The sequence below is a fragment of the Pan troglodytes genome, chromosome 15, assembly GCF_028858775.2.
Source record: "Pan troglodytes isolate AG18354 chromosome 15, NHGRI_mPanTro3-v2.0_pri, whole genome shotgun sequence".
NCBI classification, from domain to species: domain Eukaryota; kingdom Metazoa; phylum Chordata; class Mammalia; order Primates; family Hominidae; genus Pan; species Pan troglodytes.
In genome coordinates, this window is record NC_072413.2 from 42,143,208 (window position 1) to 42,169,051 (window position 25,844).

The 25,844-nt window shown below is 34.5% G+C and overlaps 1 long non-coding RNA gene across 1 annotated transcript in view; it reads right to left on the minus strand.

Moving 5' to 3' along the window:
* The window catches only part of LOC134808291 (uncharacterized), a 102,302-nt gene extending 77,098 nt beyond the window's left edge, over positions 1-25,204 (minus strand). The window contains exon 1 of the long non-coding RNA XR_010150931.1: positions 25,120-25,204. This is a non-coding gene — a long non-coding RNA (uncharacterized LOC134808291). The remainder of the gene's footprint in view (positions 1-25,119) is intronic.
* Between the last annotated feature and the right edge of the window lie 640 nt (positions 25,205-25,844).

Genomic DNA, 25,844 nt, shown 5'->3' on the forward strand with positions numbered 1-25,844 from the left:
AATAAGTAAATAAAAATTTTTATTTGCTTAGTTTAAATGGAACTAATAAAATTACATTTTAAAATATTTTATGTTTGAATCTATCACCTCAATTCAATTGGAATGTATTTTACTAAACTTCTCTTCTTCCAATAAGCTCAGTCATGCATGGTTAGAAAATCAGCCTCAAAAGTAGATTATACATATCTTACTTTAATAATCTTCAGTATACAGCTTAACATGTGGAATCAGGCTGACATCTCTAAAGTGATAAATCTATAATCTTAGCAACAACTGGAAATCATCAAGGTAGATAACATCCTTTGGAGCTAATTTTGTCATAGATGTCAAATTTTGCAATTGAATTTCCACATTGGGCATAATTATACACCTTGGATGTAAAAACATCAGAAAAATAATACTTAATTATTTATTCATGGTTAATATTACTCTAAGTACTGTCAATAAGTCCCAAATTAATGAATTTTAAACACATACAATTGTTCAAAATTTTGTGCTAGTTATAGAAAAATTAAATTAGTAAAGCACTTGATATCGCAAATTAGTCTAAAGAGTTGGGTGCTTATGGTGGACAACAAATAGGTGTCTCTTTTTAATTATGTAAGAGAAATGAAAGTATCTGGAAAAATATGTAATGCAATGGAAAATAAACTAGCACAATGCAAATTAATAGAAGTTAAATTTGTAGCTGTCTATTTAATTTATGCATAAAAGAGTCAGAAAGTAGGCTTCCACTTTCTAGAGACATGATACACCAACAGAATCTTTGATAAATCTTATGAATGTTAATTTTCCCCACAGTGGGACTAGTGTTTCTGATTAGCTAAAGTAAATAGTTATGTGCAAGTACGAGTGGTTCTCAGTGGTAGTACTTTTTCTTTTTCAAACATTATAAAGATTTAAAACACAAACATTGCTCTATACCCTTAGGAAAAAAATTGAAATGAGATTCCAGAATTATGGCTGTGTTTTAATTTTGCTAATAATTAGCCTTGTGCTATATATCTTAACATTGATTCTATATCAGTAAAATGCATAAAATATTAGGGACTTTAAAGGGTATCTTAGAATTTACAACAAGCTGTATTTTTAAGTGAACTTTTTGCACCCAGCTCTCATTAATGTAGAAATCCTTCATCTTGGAAAATCACAGTATAAAAGAAAATCTCCTTTTTTCTTTTTTTTAGTATAATGATGATACTCACATGTTCACAATTACAGAGAAAGAGAGAAAGAGATTACATAAGATGTGGTCCAGTGGGACAGGGGAAGAATATGTTTTTGTGATTATGTAATGATACTAATATGGCCCAAAGTTATTTTATTTTAAAAATGACTACACTTTTAAAAGTATAAAACATTTTCAAGTCTATTATTTAATATCAGAGATATAACAATCCTGTAAGTGACATAGCTACATTCAATATTATCATAATCTCAATGATCAAGAAATTACATTTGGTTTCTTATGAAAATGCCACACACATAGTAATGTCAGCTAGTGCACCAGATAGGAAACTCTCTGATTCCCACTGTATTGCTAAATTTCCTCCACCATTACAACTGGCACACAGCTTTGGTGGAAAACCTGCCACACACATTTACTGCAGCAAAGAAAAATCTGAATTGGTAGGTCATAGTTAGACACCAGTTCACCCTGCCTTAGAGACAGAGTGTGCTGTCTTAGTTTGAATTACCTCCTCACCCTTTACCTTGTCAAGTTCCGTTTTTTTCTTATCATGTCTACCACTAACTTTCAAAAATGAAAAGGATTGCATCTTCTGAACTTCTGCAGTCTACTGGACAAAGTATTCAGCTTACATTTACTATATGGAGACTTACATTGTTATTTAACTTTCTTGTGTTTATTTCTCATTTCACCAACTAAATCTCAAAAACTGGAGGGTTCTATGTTTATAAAATCTGTCACTCTGCCAGTGACCTGATATCTTCTCTGATGAACATCTTTCATAGTATTTCTCATAAAGGTTGTTTCTGCATATTCTGATTCCAAAAGTTTGGAATTTCTGGAGGATCATGATGACTTTCACCCAGATACCCCAGAAGCTAGACAATAAAAAACACTAGTGAGTACTCAGTAAATGTTCAATAAAGTAATGCATATATGTTCAACAAATGTCTATTCTGCATTTTATAATTGAATCAGCCAAGCATTTATTTAATCTAAAAAAATGAAAAACAACTCTTTTAACTGATGTTCTAAAATAAGGTAAGATTAAAATTAGGGACATAAAATAATAGAAGTTTGTTTTTATTAATTTTGGTGGATTCTATTGAACTTTTGTTGGAAGAGAATACTAATGAATCACTGAGCATAGTTCATTTAGAAAAAAATATATATAGAAAGTTGAATTATCAAGCTAAATAAAAATGTTGCATTCGTGATGTTTGTGGATTATCGACAGACCCAACGAAGAATTTGTTTAAAATATGTTTTACAGTTAGAGATTAATGATTTTGTGGTCAATTATGACCAACTCTTCTAAGGTCATACAGCACTTTTTCCCAACTCACATGCGAAGAAGAGAAAGAAAAGTCAAACTTATTTATTTTTTATATTTTATGTTTTATTTTTATTATACGTTAAGTTCTGGGGTACATGTGCAGAATGTGTAGTTTCCTCATATAGTTATACACATGCTGTAGTGGTTTGCTGCACCAATCAGCCCGTCACCTACTATCCCTCCCCTAGCCCCCTAACCCCAAACAAGCCCTGGTGTGTGATGTTCCCCTCCCTGTGTCTATGTGTTCTCATTGTTCAGCTCCCACTTATGAGTGAGAATATGTGGTGTTTGGTTTTCTGTGTTTGTATTAGTTTGCTGAGAATGATGGTTTCTAGTTTCATCCATGTCCCTGCAGAGGACATGAATGCATCCTTTATTATGGCTGCATAGTATTCCATGGTGTATATGTGCCACATTTTCTTTATCCAGTCTATCATTGATGGGCATTTGGGTTGGTTCCAAGTCTTTGCTATTGTGAACACATAAGTGCTGCAAGAAACTTATGTGTGCATGTGTCTTTACAGTCGAATGATTTATAATCCTTTGGGTATATACCTAGTAATGGGATTGCTGGGTCAAATGGTATTTCTGGTTCTAGATCTTTGAGGAATCGCCACACTGTCTTCCACAATGGTTGAACTAATTTACGCTCCCACCAACAGTGTAAAAGCGTTCCTATTTCTCCACATCCTCTCCAGCATCTGTTGTTTCCTGACTTTTTAATGGTTGCCATTCTAACTGGCCTGAGATGATATCTCACTGTGGTTTTGATTTGCATTTCTCTAATTACCAGTGATGATGAGTATTTTTCATATGTTTCTTGGCCACATAAATGTCTTCTTTTGAGAAGTGTCTGTTCATATCCTTCTCCCACTTTTTGATGGAGTTGTTTTTTTCTTGTAAATTTGTTTAAGTTCTTTGTAGATTCTGGATATTAGCCCTTTTGTCAGATGGATAGATTGCAAAAAATTTCTCCCATTCTGTAGGTTGCCTGTTCACTTATTTAAAAATGACTACATAAATAGTTCTCTCCATTACTATTTATTCTCTCAAGGGAAGCTTAAAGAATAAAGAAGAAGAAAAAACAACACATTGGTCTAGCCACCTCATCAATCCAACAAGCATTGTTGTGGCATTTCAGTGGAGAAGGAAACTTGGGGGAAAAGTAACCCATCAAGGCTATAAGAACGGCTCCCAATTTAACCATCCCTGTCCCTATTTATCCACCTTTATTCACCACCCAAGACCATCCATTATTCTGGAGCACTCACCTATAAAAGTGGTCAAAGCATCAGAAGCAGGCAAGGAGTGAGAACGAAAAGGCATCAAGAAACCGATTTGCTTGAGAAAAGCAGAGATTCTTCCTTTCACAGCTCTCCATGGCTGAGAGGGAAAATGACCAAGAGATCATCTATGTGACTTAGAGACTCCTCTGGGGGAGGTTAAGAGTAGCATGAAGAATTTAAGATGACGACAAGAGTCTAAATTTTTAAAGTTTCAATTCTAAATTTTTAAAGTTTCAAGGTTTCAACAGAATGTGGATATATTTGAACCTTCAAAAAGGACAATGTTTAGAAAGGGTAAAACCAGGACACACAAAACATTGGGAATTACCATGACCCCCAAGTGCTTCTGGCTCCAGGTAATAACCATTCATGTGTTTGCTGGAGGTTACACAATTTTCCCCTATTACCTGGTACAAAATGACTCATCACCATCACCTCCCAAAAGCTTATTTTCAAACCACGATTTTCCCATTTATTTTGGTCCAATGTAGTCCTATTCTTTATGTCCTACAGACTCACTCCCAACTACCCCCCCGGGTGTTAAAAAAAATGAAGGAATTCCCCTTAGCCTGGACCCCAAAACTCAGAATTAAATAAGAGGAGGGGCTGGAAGCCTCCTGGAGACTAAAACGACTTGAGGCTAAATCTATCTTTCCAGGAGTGGAAAATTTATTCAGATAATGTTTGAGAATTCATATATGCCACAATAGGATAAAAACTGAAAGGTAGAAATCTCACACTTTTCCTTGTACCTCCCTCCCCTACTGCCCAACCAGATTCCAGACTTTATATCAATGTCATTACCATTTCTGTTAAATGGAGGCCTCTTAGGCACTAACCACACTGGCAACTTCATGGTGACATAAGGCACCACAACTTTTCCACTAAAAAGCTGTAGCCTCTTTCTCTCTGGCTGTATTGGCGATCTCCAGTTACTTCAATACTGTAAAGCCTGTGGAAGCATACAAAATAATTTCTTTTTTTTTTTTTTAAAGAAGGGGTAAGAAAGGTCTCCAGGAGATGGTGAGTTTTATTTTGTCTTGTCTGCATAGAGATTTGATTTGCTCTTAAATGTTCCAGGATGAAGAGAAACTAGGAGAAAGCACAGGATGTAGAGGTCTATTCAACGTAATCTTCTCCCTCATTTTTATCTTCACCATCAATGGAGAGAGCAGCATACTTGCTTGCAGAACTGAACTTGGAAGCTGCATTTTCCTCAGGTTTCTTTGGCTTAGGTGCAGATCTAGAGTCTTGATCCTTTTTGCCATTTTCCTATCTGACTCCTTCCAGTGGTCTTTATTTCCTCCGTCTCCTGGACCACAGCTAGAGTTCCCAGTTTGGTCTTTTGGGTCCTTGATCCCATCTGCTTTATTTTCATCTTTCCTTGCTGGTCCTTCCTCAGATGGTTGACCTGGAGCTACTTTTCCCCCACCACTTGTCAGAGATTGCTGCTCTGTGTCTGAGCTCTTACAACACAGTAACTAAACTTGCCTGCTTTTATGTGCATTGTTGTAGGGATCAGCTTGGTAGACAGTATTAGCAAAGAAATGACCCTGTGATCTTGGTTTGCAAGCCCTTCTCCCATCAGTCCTAGATTAGGCCCTGGTCAGCTATGCAGGGGTTTTGGTTTATGCATGCTGCAGCAGTGAGCATAATGAATATAATTTACTGAGTGGACAAAGGTGTGTACCAAGTGAATTTAAATAATTGGTGTGGATTGGCTAGTAGCTAAGAAGTGGGCTTTTAAAGAGATACTGCAGATTAAAAGGTTTATTTTAAAGAAAAACAAAACCATTGATTGTAGATAATGAAAAGCCAGGGTTTGCCCTCTTCGTGTCTACTTTCCTTCCAAATAGTTGTATCCAAAACTGTTTTTCCCTCTCCCCTAACTTGCCCCCTGTTAAAGCAGAAATGGGGATTGATTAATGTCCCGTTCCTGAATACATGTAAAATTTGTACAAAAATATCTTCTATGAAAATGATTTGTCATCTGTAGACTTATTACCTGGGAGATGTCTTGAGATGTAAAAGCTCATCCTTTGGGTTGTGTGTTTTTTGTTTTCTCCAAATAAATCTGATCTTTAAAGTTCAAAAAAAAATGACTATGTATATAAAACTTTAAATTTTAAAAGCCCCAAAATATTTGCAAATCTGCTAGCCCCTTAGTGGTTTCGGTACTTGAATTTCACGTTCTTTCTATAGTAGCCTATAACCCAACATGAATAGAAAAGTTGACTACACATGTTCTCTATAGCTAACAAATGGAAATTTATTTGCATTTTACTAAAGTAATCCATATAAGTGAGGGGTTTTGTTTCCATTTTAAAATGTCAGACTATGTATTACTTAATGCTTTTCAAAACAAGCATATTATGTTTATCATCTTAAGATATTTAAGAGCTGCAGCCCTGTATTTTATATGATAAGGCCCCTACATAAAAGATAATACTAGACACATTAAAAATATTCATTTTTAGGGATATGTTAATTCAATTTTTGACATTAGACTGATAAAATGAGGTGATGCTGCAAAATTACTTAAAATTCTAACAGGAAAAAATGTTCTCACATAGGCATGCCTAGATATAAAAAAAATTAAGATCAATGAAAATTTCTGCTTGATTTTATATGACATGATAATATTAATAGCTCACATTTAATAAGCACTAACTAATTTCATCACTAAGTTCTTTAAGGTTTATTTAACCCTGGCCTTAACGCTTTTAAAAATTGTGATGGTATTTTGATGCTGCTATTTCAAAATATTGTTTATTTGCTCTTTTTTGGCAATGAGCTTTTCCTTTGTCTCTTTCTAGTTTCACTTTGATATACCTCCATTTACTGCTTAATACTGTTTCTTTTGCCAGTTCATACTATTCTGTGGGATAACATATTTTCATGTCATCAAAGTATAAATTTGCATTTTCTTCAACACCGTTATTTGTTCATCTCCACTTCTTATATGTATCTCAGATGAGCAGTGCTTAGCAGAGACACATATACTTAAGTATATGTAGTATGTATACATATACTTAAGTATATGTAGTATGTATACATATACTTAAGTATATGTAGTATGTATACATATACTTAAGTATATGTAGTATGTATACATATACTTAAGTATATGTAGTATGTATACATATACTTAAGTATATGTAGTATGTATACATATACTTAAGTATATGTAGTATGTATACATATACTTAAGTATATGTAGTATGTATACATATACTTAAGTATATGTAGTATGTATACATATACTTAAGTATATGTAGGAAGTATGTATACATATACTTAAGTATATGTAGTATGTATACATATACTTAAGTATATGTAGGTAGTATGTATACATATACTTAAGTATATGTAGGAAGTATGTATACATATACTTAAGTATATGTAGGAAGTATGTATACATATACTTAAGTATATGTAGGAAGTATGTATACATATACTTAAGTATATGTAGGAAGTATATCTACATATACTTAGTAGAGATACATAGAGAGTGTAGGAGAGAGGGAAAAAAGGGAGAGAAAACAACTAAATTGAACTTGAACCAAAAGAGCCGCCAAAGTGACAGCTCCATTACTGTACAAATTGCACAGATTAATCTTATGGTTAGATTTAAGTTATTCATACTGGAGCAAAATTTCCAGTCAAAGCACTCACAGTTCTGTGAAGCCAATGTGGCAAAAGTGGCCAAAATGATTAGTGACTTTGTTGTTGATATATTCTCATCCATCTATAAAACAAATATTAAACTTCTTAATTTTTTCATCTATTTTTCTCTGCCACTTTCTTGAATAATGACTAGTAATACCACCACCACATCCTAACACAGACCTTCCACCTACCTGGTATGAGCCCAGCAGACCAATCTATCAAGATGCCTTGTGTATATAAAAGCACAATCAAAAAACATATGCTCAAGGCTGTTGAAATGCTACCATGCACACCTCTCAAGATAATTACAGACATCAGATATTGTTCTACAGTAGTAACATTCAAAATTTATTGCCTTTGAGATTGAATTGTTCATGTTAAAACTCTAACTAATATTTAACTTTGTATACAAAGGACAATAACAACATCCTTTCTTCAAAGTCTCTCAATGACATGACACATTTACATTTACAATAATATGCAAGCTATTTTGCACAACACTAGAAATACTACTGGTGTTCAAGAGAAATCTAGTAATTTTTTAATATATGGATTTTTGTGAAATTATGAGGATTTAAGATTTTAAGGTTAGATTAACTTTTTTCCTGTGAGTCTCTTTTCCTACTTTTTTTAAGTATACAATGGATAAATTCCATTTATCCTTCTTATTACAGAGAAACTTGTTGCCTGTGTTACCTAGTTGTGATGGTAAAAATAATAAATACTATATAGCAGTAGATACTGTTTAGTCATATTAAATCATTTAATGAAATATGGCATTAACTTCATGATTGTGGCAGATAAATAACTTATAAGGAAATGCTTAAAGTAGGTAACAGACACTGGTGTGCTTTCAGAAATACTGAACAAGTTAGGACTGATGAACATATCAACATTTGCACAATTATAGAACAGTTACAGAACCAACTTTTTCATATACACACATCTACCTACCACTATATTGGACTGCAGACTACAGAACTTACCACACAACAATGCAGCTAATGCAAAATACAATTTTTAGATATCAGATATCTGAACCAGATGGCTCACCATATTAAGACATAGGTTTAGAGCACAGATGTCCTTGTGCTAGAATCAAAGCAGCACAGCTCTCCTCTATGCCTCTAGAAAATGGTGTTAGCCTTCCAGTCAGACAAGATGCTGTGACAAGAGGCTATTTCTGTTGCTAATGGAATGAGGACAGAAGTACTAACTGGAAATCATGTTTCTATTTTTCCTCACCATTCTATTTTGCTTCTCTCTCTTCATCTCCTTCCACTTATACTCTCTTCTTTTTCTCTCCTCCCCAGTACCGTTCATCTAAAAATAATTCTCATATCCCAGAGTTTTATAAGTCTCCGTTTTTTAAAGAAATGTTCTACAGTTTACTGTACTTGGGCAAGAAAAACCTCAAGAGTAGGATTTGAGTAGATTCTTACATAATATTATGATTATCTGATTATATTGATACATGAGGTTAAAAAGCAAAATAACAAAACCACTCAAAGATATCTGGATAAATTCCTCAAAAATGCAGTGAAACATTTGGACAGTCGAAAAATAGCTGCTATCAACAAAAGTCATCCATATACCAGTATAATCCTGTTCAGGACAGTGTAGTCTTGATTCAGCAGAAATAGTATGCAACCTGTGGGTCAAAACAGTCATGCTAAAAATAACAACAGAATGCCCAGGGACAATATAAACCAATGCCAAGAAATACAAGGCTTGCAAAATCATCCAGAAGAGTCTAAAACATGACTATCCTTAACTGCACTGAAGTCCGACATCGAATAATGTCATGATTCCTACATTTGTCTGTTGAGCTTTCCCCAAAGTCATTATTGATCAATTTTAAAAGTTGCCTGTTTATCAAAATAATACCTGCTCATTGTATTTTATGAGCAAAATAATACATGCACATAAAAAAATTGAAATATACAGAGAGTGTAAAAATCCTTCACTCAGTTTGAATCCAAATCACAGAACCAAAAAGATTTTTAAGAAAAGCCTTCATTAAAAAAAGAAAAAAACTAAAATCAAAAAATTATTATTGTTAACACTTTGACATGTCTTACATATGTACTTATTTATTTGACACGGGTCTTACTCTGTTGCCGGGACTGGAGTGCAGTAGAGCGATGTCAGCTTACTGCAACTTTGACAACCTGGTCTAAACGATCCTCCCACCTCAGCATCCAGAGTAGCTGGGACCACAGGCATGCCCCACCACACCCAACAAGTTTTACATGTTTTTAAAAATTGTATTAGTTTTTGAAAAAGTGATATTCCTATTGTATTTAACATATGAAACTTGCCTTATGTTTGATTGATGGAGTAATTTACTTTTATATTCACCTGCTTGGGGAAATTTAAATGGTTTCTTCTATTTTACCAAAATATTGTTCAAAACATCATTAAATGGGCATCACTTTTAAATACTGGTTAGTTGATAAATGCTCGTTAGATTTTTATAATTATTACAAAAGTATAGTAAAGGCCTGAACATCACCAAAATATATTGGGTTATCATCCATCAGTAGTAAATGCTAGAGTGTGCTTCCTATATTCCTCACCCTGTTAGATAAGGCACTTATTCCCTGAGTTGCTGGGAGTATCACGTACTATTTGATGAAATCAAGACTGTCTTGTGGTTTTGTTTGTTTGTTTGTGTGTTTGTTTCATAAGACAGAGTCTTGGTTTGTCACTCATGCTGGAGTGCAGTGGTGCAATCTCAGCTCACTGCAACCTCCACCTCCCAGGTTCAAGCAATTCTCCCACCTCAGCCTCGCAAGTAGCTGGGACTACAGGTGTGTGCCACCATGCGAGTTAAGTTTTGTACTTTTAGTAGAGACAGGGTTTCGCCATGTTGCCCAGGCTGGTCTTGAACTCCTGACCTCAAGTGATCCACCTGCCTCAGCCTCCCAAAGTGCTGGGATTACACGTGTGAGCCACCATGCCCGGCCTCCCAAGACTTTTTAATTTAATTTACAACTCTGAGGGACATTCTAGCTATAGAACTTCACATGGAATTGCAGTACAACCTCTGCTGTGCCTGTTCTTTCTTCCTTCCTTCATTCCCTCCATCACAGGTCTTGGTACTGAGAGTACCATCCAATAAATTTCGGGCAAGTCAACCTTATTTCAGAGACAATTTATTGCAATTTTTGCAAAACCCCAAAAACTGCAGGAAATAGTGTCTGTATTATTATTTAGTTGGAATTTGTAAGTTGTTTTGATTTTTTTCTGTTTCAGATTCTTTCTAATTTGATGGTGAGGTCTGTCTTTTGACAGTGGCCATCGCCAAGATAGTCACTTTCTAGGAGAGCCCTTACAGGAGAAAGTTAGGTTTTAGTGGGTCAACCAGGTAAGACACAATAAGGAAGTAAAAACCAAAATGCACGAAACTGAAGAAATTTATTACCCTAGGTTCTCTAGAGGTTAGGGGTGTGGATAAGAAGTTTGGAGACAACAGGGAGCTCAAGCAGCAAATTGGGAGTGGGGACAGAACCTGTGGAACTATGCCTTTATTAAGTTCTGTAGGTATTAGCGCTTAGGCTTTCCCATGGGAGTTGCAGATTGGCTAACTTAAAGAAAACACACTCCATTCAGGACATAGGCATGGGCAAAGACTTCATGTCTAAAACACCAAAAGCAATGGCAACAAAAGACAAAATTGACAAATGGGATCTAATTAAACTAAAGAGCTTCTGCACAGCAAAAGAAACTATCATCAGAGTGAACAGGCAACCTATAGAATGGGAGAAAATTTTTGCAATCTACTCATCTGACAAAGGGCTAATATCCAGTATCTACAATGAACTCAAACAAATTTACAAGAAAAAAACAAACAACCCCATCAAAAAGTGGGTGAAGGATATGAACAGACACTTCTCAAAAGAAGACATTTATGCAGCCAACAGACACATGAAAAAAATGCTCATCATCACTGGCCATCAGAGAAATGCAAATCAAAATTACAGTGAGATACCATCTCACACCAGTTAGAATGGCAATCATTAAAAAGTCAGGAAACAACAGGTGCTGGAGAGGATGTGGAGAAATAGCAACACTTTTACACTGTTGGTGTGACTGTAAACTAGTTCAACCATTGTGGAAGACAGTGTGGGAACTCCTCATGGATCTAGAACTAGAAATACCATTTGACCCAGCAATCCCATTACTGGGTATATACCCAAAGGATTATAAATCATGCTGCTATAAAGACACATGCACACATATGTTTATTGCGACACTATTCACAGTAGCAAAGACTTGGAATCAACCCAAACGTCCAACAATGATAGACTGGATTAAGAAAATGTGGCACATATCCACCATGGAATACTATGCAGTCATAAAAAAGGATGAGTTCATGTCCTTTGTAGGGACATGGATGAAGCTGGAAACCATCATTCTCAGCAAACTATCACAAGGACAAAAAACCAAACAGCACATGTTCTCACTCATAGGTGGGAACTGAACAATGAGAACACTTGGACATCGGAAGGAGAACATCACACACTGGGGCCTGTTGTCGGGTAGGCAGAGCGGAGAGGGATAGCATTAGGAGATATACCTAATGTAAATGACGAGTTAATGGGTGCAGTACACCAACATGGCGCATGTATACATATGTAACAAACCTGCAGGTTGTGCACGTGTACCCTAGAACTTAAACTGTAATTAAAAAATTTAAAAAAAAAATGGAAAAAAAAAGAAAAAAAGAAAAAGAAAACACACATAAAGGAGGGAACTTATTTACATGGCTCTAGTGTTGACCACCGGGTTTTATCCTGTTTAACACCTGTGGAGTCTGTTGTGTTTTGAGCCAGTGTGATCAGGATCATTCAGGGCTATATCACAAAAAAAACACTCAGGAAAGAGAACATTTAACTAGGCCCAAAGTGACAGGGTACAACTGGGTTTCAAACAACTTAGGCTTAAAAATGAATGCCAAGGCAGCAATTATATTAAACAAATATATAAAATAAATAATTTATTAATTTATGACCTGTGATTCAACTAGTGATTGTCTATTGCATATCCAAAATTCATTGGAAAAAGTATGAATTTCTTAGTTTGTGACATTGCAAATAAAGAAAATATACAGTCTATTCATGACTTTGCATCACGTGAATTTTTGTGTTTACCTATTTAATATTCTTTGCCTTTTGACAATAATACAATCATTAGTGTTTCCTGTACATGTTATACAGCTGATTCATAATCACGGTAAAAAGCATCATACATTTCAGTTTTTTATAGCTGTATGTTCAATTATGTTTAAAGTATTTAAAAGTGGAAAAAGACAAATCCTACTTTTAAAAAATGTTAAGAAAAAATGTTGAATTCTTTGAAGACGCTGAGATGCAGATCTATTTTTCTGTATGAAGGAGTGTGTCTAAAGAAATTAGCAGAATAAGCAGGATGCATATAGCAATTTCATTAACCTAATCACACAATAATCAAAACCTGATATGAGTCGAGGATGACAATGCAAATAAAGTATCACGTATCTTCTTAATAATTTTGACATGAGATGGAATGAAAGGATGAATTAAAAGAAACCCAGTTATCTAAGAAATGTCATTTTTGTTCTAAATGTGAAAGAAATATAATCTACTCAGGAAATTTGTTTTGAATTAACATAATTGGTAAGTGAAATCTGATGCATTATCGCACTAGAACAAAAGTTTGGAAAATGTTCACTAGAAAAGCTTTTATTTTATTTATTTTTGTTTAAACAATAGAAATGTATTTTCTTGCCACTCAGGATGCTAGGAAATCCAGATCAAGGTCCTGCAGGATCAGGTTCTGAAGAAGGCTCTCTTCCTGGCTTCATACAGCCACCTTCTCACTGTGTCCTCACATGCCAGAGATCTCTATCTCTCCCTTTCCCCTTTTTTGCTTTTATAATTTCAACTTTTATTTTAGATTCAGGGGGTGCATGTACAGATTTGCTACATGGCAATACTGAGTGATGCTGAGGTTGAGGATATGAAGGATCCCATCACCCAATTAGTAAGCATAGTACCCAACAGTTAGTTTTTCAACCCTTCCTCCCTCTCATCCCTCCCCCCTCTAGCAGCCCACTCTTAGAACTGCTATTTAAGACAGTACTGGCAGTCCTAGCCAGAACATTTAGTCAAGATAAAGCAATAAAAGGTGTCCAAATAGGAAAAAAAGAAGTCAAACTATTTCTCTTCACTGATGACATGATTCTACACCTAGAAAGCCCCAAAGACTCTGTCAAAAGCTCCTGGAACTGATAAGCAACTTCAGTAATACCAAAGTCAGTGTACAAAACTCAGTAGCATTTCTATTTACCAATAATGTTCAAGCTGAGACCCAAATAAAAAATGCAATCTCCATTAAAATAGCCACAAAAAATAAAATTCCTAGAAATACACCAATCCAAGGAGGTAAAAGATCTTCATAAGAAGAACTACAAAATACTGCTGAAAGAAATCAAAGATGACATAAGCAAATGGAAAAGCATTCTGTGCTCACGGATTGGAAGAATATATGTTGTTAAAATGACCATACTGCCCAAAGTTATCTACAGATTCAATTCTTATTAAACTACCAATTGCATTTTTTGCAGAATTAGAAAGAAAATTATAAAAATCATATGGAACCAAAAAAGAGCCCGAATAACCAAGGCAATCCTAAGCAAAAAGAACAAAGCCAGAGGCATCACATTACCTGACTTCACACTACACTATAAGGCTACAGAACCAAAACCGCATGGTATTGGCACAAAAAGAGACACATAGACCAGTGGAACAGAATAAAGAACCCAGAAATAAAGCCACACACAAAGCCATCCGACCTATGACAAACTCAGTACAAAGAAGTGGCAAAAGTACTCCCTGTTAAATTGATTGTGCTAGTACAGCTGACTAGCCATATGTAGAAGAATGAAACTAGACTCCTACCTTTCACCATAAACAAAAATTAACTCAAGATGGATTAAAGATTTAAATGTATGACCTCAAACTATGAAAATCCTAGAAGAACACCTAGGAAACACCATTCTGGACACTGACCTTGGAAAAGAATTTATGCCTAAGTCCTCAAAAGGAATTGCAACAAAAACAAAAATTGATAAGTGGGACCTAATAAAACTAAAGAATTTCTTCACAGCAAAAGAAACTATCAATAGAGCAAACAGACAACCTACAGAATGGGAGAAAATATTCACAAACTATGCATCCAACAAACTAATTTTATTTTGTTTGGGTATTTACCTAGTAGTGGGATTCCTGGATCCTATGATAGTTCTATTTTTAAATTCTTGAGGAACTTTCAAACTGTTTACCATTATGACTGTACTAATTTACATTCCCAGTAACAGTGCACAAGAATTCCCTTTCCTCCTTATTCTCACCAACACCTGTTATCTATTTAATAATACTCACTCTAATAGGTGTGAGGTGATATCTCACTGTGGTTTTAATTCCCATTATCTTGATGATTAATAATGTTGAGCACCCTTTCATATACCTGTTGGCCACTTGTCTATCTTCTTTTGAGAAATGTCTACTCAGATACTTTGCCTATTTTTTTTTCTTTTTTGAGATGGAGTTTCACTCTCGTTGCCCAGGCTGGAGTGCAATGGCATGATCTTGGCTCACTGCAACCTCCTCCTCCCAGGTTCAAGCAATTCTCCTGCCTCAGCCTCTCGAGTAGCTGGGATTACAGGCATGCACCACCATGCCCAGCTAATTTTGTATTTTTAGTGGAGACAAGCTTTCTCCATGTTAGTCAGGCTGGTCTCGAACTCCCAACTTCAGGTGATCCACCCGCCTTGGCCTCCCAAAGTGCTGGGATTACAGGCGTGAGCCACCACACCTTGCCCCATTTTTATTTATTAATAATTTCAACTTTTATTTTAGATTCAGTGGGTACATGTGCAGATCTGTTACACAGGTATATTTTGTGATGCTATGGTTTGGAATATGGGTGATCCCATCACCCAGGTAGCGAGCAGAATATCCCATCGATAGTTTTTCAGCCTACACCCTCCCTTCCCTCTCCCTTCTGCTAGTCCCCAGTGTCTATTGTTGTCCTCTTTCTGTCCATGTGTACTTGGTGTTTAGCTCCCACTTATAAATGAGAACATGTGGTATTTGGTTTTCTGTTCCTATGTTAATTTGCTTAGAATAATGATCTCTAAGGGCTGCATCCATGTTGCTGCAGGGGACATAATTTTGTTCTTTTTGTGGCTGCATAGTTTTCCATGGGGTGTATGCACCAAATTTTCTTTATTCAGTTCACTGTTGACAGGAACCTAGATTTATTCCATGTCTTTGCTATTGTGAATAGTGCTGCAATGAACATACAAGTGCATGTGTCCTTTTGGTAGAATGATTTATTTTCCTTTGGGTATATATCCAGTAATAGGAGTGCTGGGTCAAATAGTAGCTCTGCTTTAAGTTCTTTGAGAAATTTCCAAACTGCTTTCCACAATGGCTGAACTAATTTACATTCCCACAAACAGTATATAAGTGTTCCCTTTTCTCCACGGCCTTGACAGCATCTGTTGTTTGACTTTTTAATAATTGCCATTCTGACTGGTGTGAGATGTTATCTCATTGTGGTCTTGAAGTGCATTTCTCTGATAATTAGTAATGATGAGCTTTTTTTATGTTTATTGGTTGCTTGTATGTCTTCTTTTCAGATGTGTGTCCATGTCATTTACCCATTTTTAATGGGGTTGCTTTTTTTCTTGTTGATTTGTTTAGGCTTCTTATAGATTCTGGATATTAGACCTTTGTCAGATGCATAGTTTGATAATGTTTTCTCACATTCTATAGGTTGTCTGTTTACTCTGTTGATTGTTTCTTTTGCTGTGCAGAAGCTCTTAAGTTTAATTAGGTCTCACTTGTTTTTGTGATGTTTCTCAGATGGATAGTTTGAAAATATTGTCTCCCATTTTGTAGGTTTTCTCTTCACTTTGTTGTTTTCTTTGCTGTGAAGAAGATTTTTAATTTCTCATAATCCCATTTGTCTAATTTTGCTCCTGTTACGTGTGCTTTTGGGTTCATACTCAAGAAAATCATTGCCCAGATAAATATCATGGAGGTTTTTTCCTATGTTTTCTAGTAAGTTTCACTGTTATGGGTCTTACATTTAAGACATTAAGCCATTTTGAATTTTTTTGTAGATTATGTAAGCGATGGGTATCATTTCATTATTGTACATGTGAATAACTAGTTTTCACAGCATCTTTTATTGAAGAAAATGTCATTTCCCTGTTGCATGTTATTGGCACCTTTGTCAAAAAAAATCAGTTGGCTGTATTTATTTTTGAGGTCTCTACTCTGTACCATTGGTCTATGTTCTGTTTTTATACCAGTAACATGCTGTTTTGAGTACTGTAGTTTTGTAATATGTTTTGAAGTCAGGTAATGATGTTTTGGTTTTTAGCTCAATATTACTTTGACTATTCAGGGTATTTTATGGTTCTATACAAATTATAGGACTTTTTATTTCTGTGAAAAATATCAATGGAATTTTGATAGGGATTGTATTGACTCTGTATGTCATTTTGGTTAGCATACACGTTTTAACAATATTAATCCTTCGAATCCATGGATGTACAATTTCTCAATTTTTGTGTGTTTCTTCTTTGATTTTTCATCAATGTTCTATTTCAGTGTACAGATCCTTTACCTCTTGGTTTAATTTATTTCTAAGTATTTTATTCTTTCTGGTGCTATTGGAAATGAGGTTATCTTTATTTCTTTATTCTTTTTCAGATAGTTCATTGTTAGTGTATAAAAATGCTACAAATTTCGTATGTTGATTTTGTATCCTATAACTTCACTGACCATTTATTAATTGTAATACGTTTTGGTGGAGTCTTTAGACTTTCCCACATATAAGACCATGTCTGGTAACAGAGACAATTTAATTTCTTTCTTATCAATTTGAATGCTTTTTATTTATTTCCTTTCTGGCCAAGACTTCCAGTGCTATGTTTAATAAAACTGGTGAGAGTGGACCTCTTTGTCTTGTGCTTGCTTTCAGAGGAGAAGCTTTGAGTATAATGTTACCTTTGTAACAGGCATAATGTGACCTTTATTGTGTTGGGGTATATTCTTTCTATACTTACACTGTTGCAAGTTTTTATCATTAAAGGATGTTGAATTTTGTCAAGTGATTTTTCTGCAACTATTGAGATGATCATACACTTTTTGTCTTTCATTCTGTTCAGTGGTATACCACATTTATTGATTTACATGTGTTGAACCATCCTTGGATGCCAGGGATAAATCTTTCTTTATCATGGTGAATGATTCTCTTAATGTGCTATTAAATTCAGTTTGCTAGTCTTTTGATTGAGAATTTCTATAGCTATATTCATAAGGATATTGCCCCTAAATTTTCTTTTCTTTGAGGTTCCTTGTCTGGCTTTGGTATCAGGATAATGCTGGCCTCATAAGATGAGTTTGGAATTATTGCCTCCTTTTTAACTTTTTAAGAGAGTTTGAGAAAGACTGATACGAATTATTTAAATGTTTGATAGAATCCAGCAATGAAGCCACCAGGTCTTGGGCTTTTCATTGAAGGAAGACATTTTCTTATTCTGATAATTTCATAGATTATGCAAATTGCTTTTCTATCAGATAAGACAACAAAAAAATGGTTTGCTTAATTGTTTTGTTTTTGGTTTGTTTGGTTTATATATTTAATATATTACATTATATCATTTAGGAAAACACTTCTTGCTTATTGAAAAAGAGGATAGCTTTAGAGATATGGATGTAAGATAGTCCTGCTTTCAATCTTATTTTGACATATTGCTGACATTGAAAAACTGGAAAAGCATTTACTCCTTATTGAGTAACTGCAAAATATTTTGAGTTTCACTAGAAATAATAATGGGAAATAAATACAGGAACATGCAAAGTAATGAAATATGCTTTTGTTTTTCAGGGAAAATAGTAGTTTTGTTCTAAGGAAAAAGTATCAGGTTGCTTAAGAATATAAAAGATCACTATGAAAATGAAACTTGAGTTCATATAGGTAGTTGTAGAATGTTTGAGGAAAGAGAATTTTATATGCCTTGGTTTCTTAGTCAGTTTTAGCTGCTGTAACAGAATACCATAGGCTAGGGTGGGGGCTTAAGCAACAAACATTTATTTTCATAGTCTGGAGCCTGTTAAGTCCAAGATGAAGGTGCCTGCAGATTTGTTGTCTGGTGGGGACCCTCTTACTGCCTTCTTGCTACATCCTCACATACAGAAGAAAGAGATCATCTTCCTTTTGTTGCTTCTTGTAAGCATTCATCCCACCATTTCCTCTGGTATTTGTCTGAAGGTGCTGTTCTAAACTTGAGGCCAGAAACTGAATTTTCAATAAAGGATATTCTCAGAGCCATGTATAAAGGATACAACAACAGAGCGTTGACATTTTAAGTAATAGACTCATGAGTACAAGTTTCAGAGCTTAAACCTATAATTGCTTAGACAACTGTCAGGCAATATCACAGGATTCTGAAATTAAACTATCACAAGATCTAGAAAAAGAAGAATTTCCTCAAATTCTAGTTAATTATAAAAGATTGACTAGGTGGGCCAGGTGCTGCGGCTCCCAGCACTTTGGGAGGCCAAGACAAGCATATCACTTGAGGCCAGGACTTCGAGACCAACCTGGCTAACATGGCAAAACCCTGTCTCTATTGAAAATACAAAAATTAGCCAGACATGTTGCTATGCACCTATAACCTCAGCTACTTGTCGGGGTGGGAGGACAGTGGGGACTGAGGCATGAAAATTGCTTGAACCAAGGAGGCGGAGGTTGCAGTGAGCCAAGATTGTGCCACTGCACTCCAGCCTAGGCAACAGAATGAGACTCTGTTTCAAATAAAATAAAAAAGAAATAAATAAAGATTGACTATGTGGATGAAGGAAATTATTTGTAGTTATTTGTTTGTGATAGTGTTGAGGTTGTCCTAATATTCTATTTTTTATTAACATATGTGGAATCATTTTTAATCTGACTCTAATACTCAAGTTGGTAGAATACATTTTCATGAATTAAATGGATCATTTTTAAAATTAGTGTAACTTTCACTGACTCCATTAAACGTGGTAACAATTACTTTATTAATTCTCCTTATTTTTCATAATATTATTATTCACATAAGTACAATAAAGATTAATCCTCCTCTGTAGTATGATATAATTTTAAAAAGTGATTATGCAATAATCAAGGCCAACCCTGGAGTGTCATATTTGGTAATACATTAATCTAATAATAATAAGCTCATCATCAATGAAAAAGAATTGCACTTTATACTTGGAGTCAATGCCCATAAATATTTTCAAGAAGATGTGGAACACAGTTTACAGGTTTCAGTCTCTCAGGTGGTGAGGAAGGTGACTTCCTGACAGGCCAGGAACTTTAGAAAATCTAGTGTAACCTGAGGAGAGAGAAAGCAGCTCAGATCTGGAAAGTGTGGTGGAGAGAATTTCTTTCACTTGACTTTCCAGTCTTGGGGCAGAAAAATATACTGTAGAACTTTTTAAAGTTCATAAAGTGATTTTTAAATGAAATGTCTTGAAATAAGTTAATTATTCTAGCCTCAAAGCTGCTTGACACTTTGTGCTGAAGGAAACATATATAGTCAATTTACACCTCTTGCTATATCTACGTTAATAAACAGACCTAGGCATGAAAAGAATGGCCTTTTTGGCATCAAGAGTACTCCTTAGAAATTATATATTATCAAAATGAATGTACTGTATAAAAAGTTATTTTAATATGATTTAATTATCAGGGAGATGCAAACTTTTTTTAAACAATATAAATTAGGCTTTGCAAGCCATACAATCTCACAACTACTCAGTTCTGCTATTGCAACTCTAGATCCACCATCGACAATGTTTAAACTAATGGGTATGGCTGTGTTTAAAAAAAAAAAAAAAACTTTATTTATGAAAGTAGGCAATTGGCCAGCAGGCATAGTTTGTTGCCCTCTGATATAGGAAAATATGCTTATGTTTATTTCTGATATTTCCTGTTAAGTAACGCCATAAATTCTGTGAATTTACATTTTAACATATATTTTTGTTCAGTATAAAAGTTATAGTTGCCCTTCCTGATAAGACATTAACCATATGTGTATCTGACCTAGCAATCTTATTTTATTGGTTTTTTAATGCATTTTTTGAAAGATGATATAATCCCTGTTCCTCTTATTCACATTTAGACTGCATTTACTGTTTTTTGGTCCTTTCAATAATAAATTGAGTATTTTTGACACAAATTCATTCTAAATCTGTAAAAGAATCATGTTTTTACTTTTGAAAGTTATATCTCCATAATAAAAATTTTATGTGTATATCTTCTGAATCCTAATTCTATTAGATATTTTAGATTCTAAAATTTCAACTTTTCTGTTAGATTTTGGTCATCTTTAATGGCAAAATTTGAGGATTTCTAAACTAGGGCAGCCTCTCACCTCTGAAGAAGACAAAAATTAGAATATTTAAATTATTGAGACCAAAATTTTTCAATACATCAATAGTCAGAGAGCAGTTAAATTGTTTCACAATTCCTTCATCCCTTGTAAAACATACTACTAAATATGTATATTTTATCTGCATTTAAGCTTCTGATTTAAGATGTGATTTTTTTTTCAACTATGAGTAATTCCAAGTCCTAAATTGCTGCGGGCGGCGGGGTGGGGGTTAGCACATCAAGTATAGTAGACAGAGTTTATGCTTAGAGAAGAATCTTTGCAGGCATGGAGGACCACAATTACAAAGAGAGAGATGCTCTAACTTCTTTAATGACTTTTTCTTGTGACAGAGCATTTGAGCCTTTGGCATATCCAGTCAAAACTCTCAAGTCATTCATGACACTGAGAGGCAAAGTTCACTCAGAGTTAAACCTGCGTTTAACTCTGTACAGAATTTCTAAGTGACAAGCATGTCTCTGTCTTTGCCAGATGTGTGGTATTCTTTATGGTCTAGAAACCTATACTTGGATGAAATTTAACCACTCCAACACATGCAATATGTATTAGTGAACTAAAACTTTATGGACTAGTAAGAAAAATCAGAGATTTAGTGAAGTCAAAATCCTGAATCTAATTCATTGATTGGGAATGTAATTCATTGATTGGGAATGTCTTCCTTTTTACAACAGGCTTTTTGTTCTGCCATCTTCCCAGCACTCAGTATAATGGCTTCTATCTTGGTAATTCTTCTGCAACAGTAGAAATTATAGAGACCTTGCTCTATAGTTGTACCCCAGTGGATTGTACTTCACAGTCAAATAATTTTTACATTTGTCAGTCAGAAATTTTAAAAATTAGGTTCATAGGGGAGAAAAGTGGCCTTTCTCAGGTTTTATAGTATCATGTCTATTTTCTTTCTTACCTCCTTCACTGCTTTTTCTACTATAAACTTTATCTAGGGCAGCATATTAAGATTTATGGTGCTGTCAAATGAGGATTTAAAAATTCTCAGCCACACTGTGGCACTAGCTGAAGGCACAAAGAGTTTATCTTCATTAGGTTGTATTTATTCCTTCTCTGCTTGCAGATAGGCTACTTAGAAGAAGCTGGTCTCTTTCTTAGAAGAACTTTTTGAAAGCCACACAAAAAAATAGTCAACACATTTCAAAATACTGAAATTTCTCTACAGAATTTTCTAAAGCTCTAGCTACAGAGAACTAAAAGTCTGAATACCAAGTGAATTTGCATGAATATGGCAGTATAAATATTTTTTCCACTGTATAATACCTATCAGTATCTTCTCAACCAGGGTAATGGAGAATCTTCATACTGTATTTTTTGGCAAATCAACTTAATCCACGGTTTAAGTGTTCACACTTCCAGAAACCAGTTTCAGAATTAGAACTCTTTTGGCTTCCAGGAAACAAAGTGACATTAGCAAAATGCTATATGGTAGCTTATTTATCTGAAAAGTCCAAATAATCAAATCATTTTGCTGTATTTCCCTGTCTTCATTTCTCAGCTCAGAAGTTCTGTTTTGTTGGCTGTACTCTCAGTTAATTTCCCACTCAACAGAAAATGACCACTGAAAATCACAAACTCACATCCCTCTAACAGTGCCAGAGGACAGACTTCTCTTCTTTCCAAATGTTTCTGGGAAGTCCCAGATTTCTGCTTATGATCTGATCCAATCAGCTGGATTTGACATTAAATTCTCTGATTGGCAAAGCTTGTACCATGCTCTATCAAAGTAAAAAACCAAGAGTGGAGTAGGGATGATTCCACCAAAGAAAAATCAAGGTTGTTTTACAAGGTGCAAAGAAAAAAAAAGAGAAAAGTGAAGGAGGCAGAGAGAGAGAGAGAAGGAAGGGAGGGAGGGAGGGAGGCAAGGAAGGAAGGAAGGAAGGAGAGAAAGAGAAAGAAAGAAAGAGAATGAAAGAGAACAAAAGAAGAGAAAAGAGGAAGGAAGGAAGGAAGGAAGGAAATGTACAAAGAAAAGATGTCAAAGACGTCTATAACTTGTTAAAGCATGTTAAAAAATAGAATAAATTTGACTTGTAGGGAACTTTTGTTGGTAGGCCATGGTGATTTAAGTATGCATAATTTCATTTTTAATATTTGTAACCCATCTATTTAAGAAACCAGTCAGAGTACTGTTAGGCTTATTATTTATATCTTATAGAATATTATTTTTTGTTTCTGAAATAAAGTAAAATTATTTTTGTAATTGTCTTCCTTCATAGATTTTGATAATGAAAACTGTTGTACAAATACCTCCTAAAGTTATTTTAATAATTGAATAAATGACTGAACTCAATTCAAACAGCTGTGTGGTCTCTTCCTATACCCTAGATGCCATTCCTTCTTAAACATATTTTTCCTGAGCACTTTGAGATTGGAGATTAAGCTTCTGTTTAATGTTGTTATTTTATTTATTGTTTTGTTAATATTAGATCTTCAAGAGATAAGAGTCTCCTTTGTCTTTGTCTTATTGCTTATAATATGATCAAACACACATCATTCTTTTAAAAAATCATCTTATCAAGATTTTAACATAATTTGTTATTTTGTATTCCTGACACTATAAATGTAACTTTTACATGTATATTCTACCTAAGCCATTTTTTCCAGCATTCATGCAAATCTTTTCAAACCTGTGCTCATTTAATATCCCCACATACTTGATTTCTGTTGATCTTCTATATTTTCCTTCTCTTAATTTATCATAAACATTTTTATTTCAATTTTTCAAATCCTTGTTCTCTAAAAGAATTATTTTCAGCTATCTAAAACCATACTATATTAAATATTTTGCCTTTGTACTAAATTGTGGCACTTATGTCTACCTATGCCTAACAGTCCTTCCTCCAGCTATTGCAAACTCACATTCTTTCATGATGTTTGTTGGCTCTCAGCAGTATTCTAGGGAGGCATCATAATGCAATATAAAGTATACTAGTTTAAGACCTTTCTGTCCTTCTTACAGGAATTATTAATAACTTGCATGTTAACTTATTTCAGCCTTAAAGTTTTTATCTATAAAATGGTTATATTGTATCCCCAATAGGGATGTCATGAAGATTAAATGTAATAACCTTCATAGTACTTAGTACAGTACCTGACATTTGGTGGTGCTTAATAGGTGATTGTCTTTTATTACTATTGTTATAATTTATTGGATTTTACTCTTTAATGCCTCCAAAATGGATGGTTTTGGCCATTCAGGACCATTTTTCTGATATTAGGCCATTCCTGAGTTTATAAACCATAGATACCATCTCATGCACAGAGAAATGATGCTTATTATGTCTTTCTTCGAGGTTCCTTGAATCTGTTCATGCCTGCAAGTGCTTTCCTTGTTCTATATGACAAAATGTGCCATTTTATAAAATAAATAGAATTTTCTTCTATCTCTCCCTTATTTAAAAAATATAGCTGATATAAAATCTTATAATTACACTTTTATTCTTTTTTCTTATTTTTCTACTCACCAATTTCTGGATTCTAGTTTACCTCTTTCTCTGTTTCCTCATTTCTGTTCTTGTTTTTCATTCCTTTTGGATCATTTATCCCCACAATAAGAAAATATTCCATTCTTGACAAAATTTAAAAAATGGAAAGACATTCTGTGAACACTTTGAATTTGTCATCAATGTCAGGAATTGTCACCTCCTATTTTGAGTTTAGTTACTCCTCATTTCTTACCTGGATTACCACAAATGTCCCCTTTTCATTTCCCTGTGTCTTGACCTTTTTCCCTTCTTATTTATGCACCACATGTTCGAGTGTTATTTCTAAAGAACTGGCATGATTATGATACTCTGAAGCTTTAAAATACAACAGTCTCCCAATTGCTATAGATCAAAAATCTATGTCAGTTAATTACATGGGAGGCCCTCTATCATCCTGCTTTATCAACTGCCAAGTAGCAAATATATACGTCCCACAATGAGCCAATCACTATCTCTTATTATCCAGGAGACATTAGTTTATGAATGTTTGTTTATAGAGCTCAAGAATAGAATGACAATGCCTAATTCTCCTGATTGTAGCTGAATGGACCATTGATAACTTGTGATCTCTGGCATACAAAAGATAAATGAGGCCAATGAGATTTCCCCACTGAGAACATAAAATTTGTACATTGAGGAATACATACAGTATATATAGATATAGTAATCCACGGATAATTCAGCCAGGAAGTCGTGTAGGTTCTGCGGCTGGAAAGCCATCAGCTCAGTGTCTACAGATAAAATAAGAGAGGAGGAAGTTAAACAAAAGAGAGAAACAGAAAGATACACAGGCTTGGAAGAAGAAATTTAGCCATCATCGAGGACACTGAGAAAGACAGAAACAGAATGAGACAGAGACCGAGAGAGACAGAGATTAAATGCCTTGATTCCTGACAACTTCTGGATTCCATCTTCATTGAGATTTATGTGCATTTTAAAAATAAGCCTGCACTTTTTTTTTTTTTAAGTTAACTTTGGTTGGTTTTTGCTCTTTTCCATGGTAAAAGCCTTGACATGAACAGATAAGCTATTTTTGGTCATCTGGCAACTTTTTCTCCGCTTAAAAAATTCCTACTTTAATGTAAAAGCCTAACTCAACATTGCCAACTCTATGAATTCATTTTCTACCTTCTTAGGTCAAATTGATTTATATCCCCAGTATTATCAAAGAGTAGTATTTATTTACCTATCCTATAGGTAATACACAATATCACATTTTACTTATTTATCTTTCAACTTTCCTGGCTTCAGCTTCAGCTTCAGCTTCTACATTTGTAAAAAGTGAATACTAATGGCGTTTCCTCATAGAACTGTGGCTGGGATTAAATAATTTGACATGTCAACCATGATTTAAATAACAAGCACTATAAAC